The sequence below is a fragment of the Propithecus coquereli genome, unplaced genomic scaffold (genome assembly GCF_000956105.1).
Source record: "Propithecus coquereli isolate 6110/MARCELLA unplaced genomic scaffold, Pcoq_1.0 Scaffold269, whole genome shotgun sequence".
In the NCBI taxonomy this organism is placed as follows: Eukaryota; Metazoa; Chordata; class Mammalia; order Primates; family Indriidae; genus Propithecus; species Propithecus coquereli.
Window position 1 is genome coordinate 652,213 of NW_012148274.1, and position 1,905 is coordinate 654,117.

General features: G+C 41.2%; 1 pseudogene; it reads left to right on the forward strand.

Moving 5' to 3' along the window:
* LOC105812896 overlaps positions 1–1,905 on the forward strand; it is a 37,080-nt pseudogene that overhangs the window by 32,629 nt on the left and 2,546 nt on the right.

Here is a 1,905-nt window from a genome sequence, read left to right on the forward strand (position 1 = left end):
TTCAACATCATTAGCCACCAAGGAAATGCAAATTCAAACCACCTTGAGATAGCACTACAAACCTAATCAGAATGACTTCAAAAAAAAAAAAAAAAAAGAAAGAAAAGAAAAGAAAAACAGTAACAACAAGGAGACTGACTTCTGGCACGACAGTGTGAGGAGCTCCAAAGGCCTGCTCCCCAGAGGAACTGGTGAAAACTATGAAAAAAAAACCATTTGGAAATACTCCAAAGGGCAAATAACAAACGAAGAAACATCTGTTCAAAGACACCTATGAAAATTCAATAAGAAAAACAAGAGTCTGTGGTATCTGAACCTCTTTTTTCCTATCCACCCTCTCGCAGCTCAAAGAAGCAGAGACTCCACTCCAGACTAATGCAAGCCCCCTCTGCCCGCTCCACCCAGATGAAGGGGTTTCTCCCCCTACCCCAGGAGGAGGACGTTAGTGTATGTCATCCATCCTTTCCCAGCTACCTGCTGCTGAGGCTAAGTCCTTCGCAAACACAGTTTAGAGGTGGGGACTCCCCTCTGCCTAGCCCCCACTTGTAGAACAAAGGCTCTACTTAGGGCCTGTTACACTGAGAATAATGAAACTGACCATTCTTGACCCTGCTCATCATGTGGTGCTTCCACAACAGGAGGACCCAGGCTACGACCTACCCTCCCACTGAACACTCATCTCCTAGAATGGGTTGTCACTCAGAGAGAAACTTGTCATTGTGCCCACTCCCACACCTCTAGAGCACAAGCTCAGAGTTTGCCCTCAGGAGAGAAGATAAAGATAAACAAAAAAACCCACATAGCTCCTAATCTTTTCCCAAAGGCACAAAACCAGGGATCAGAACAAAATTAAACACTGATCTCAGAAACTATTCCTTCAAAGGAACCAGAATTTGGATTATTCTTAGAACAATTTTTACTCCAGGGCATTGGTTGAAATCAACAGAGCAATCGGCCAGCAATTAATGGAGTTTAAAGCTGGGTGTGTTCCAGGAAAGGAAGAGAAGAGGACCCTACCAAAAACACTATCATCTCAGGGTAACTGAAGGCTTATCCCAAGTTAGAGGGTGAAGACTAGGGAGGGAAACAAAGTTCACTAAAATAATCCAGTCAGTCACTAAACAAACAGGCAAACAATAACAAGCCCTGGAAGAAGGGGGACCAGTACCCAGAGTTGCTACAGAGTATTATTTAACATGTCCAGTTTAAAAAAAAAATAAGGCATACAATATAAAAAATATTAATGAAAAAGTGCAGCCCATACTATGAGGTGCGGGAGGAAGCAAGCAACGAAAAATGCCTGTGAGAGAACAGATGTCAAATTTATCAGAAAAAGACTTTAAAGTAACCATTATATGTTCATAGAACTAAAGGAAACTATGATTAAAGTGAAAGAAAGCATAATGACAATGTCACTTCAGATAGAGAATATCTGTAAAGAGACAGAAATTAGAAAGAGAAGAACCAAATGGAAATTATGAAGATGAAAAGTATGACAACTGAAATTTTAAAAATCACTACAGGGGCACAAGAGTAGACCTGCAGAAGAAAGAATAAGTAAAATTTAAGACAGATTGATAAAGATTATGCAAGCCAAAGGACAAAGACAAGAAAGAAGTAAAATAAAGAGTCTTAGAGATATGTGGGGCATCATTAAGCACATCAACATAAGCATTGTAAGAGTACGAAAAGGAGAGGAGAGAAAGGAGTAGGAAAAAAAATTCAAAGAAATAATGGCTAAAAACTTCACAAATTTATGGAAAACAGGGCGGCACAGTGGCTTACGCCTGTAATCCTAGCACTGGGGAGGCCAAGGCGGGAGGATCGCTTGAGCTCAGGAGTTCGAGATCAGCCTGAGCAAGAGTGGAACCCTGTCCATACTAAAAACAGAAAAATTAGCCGGGC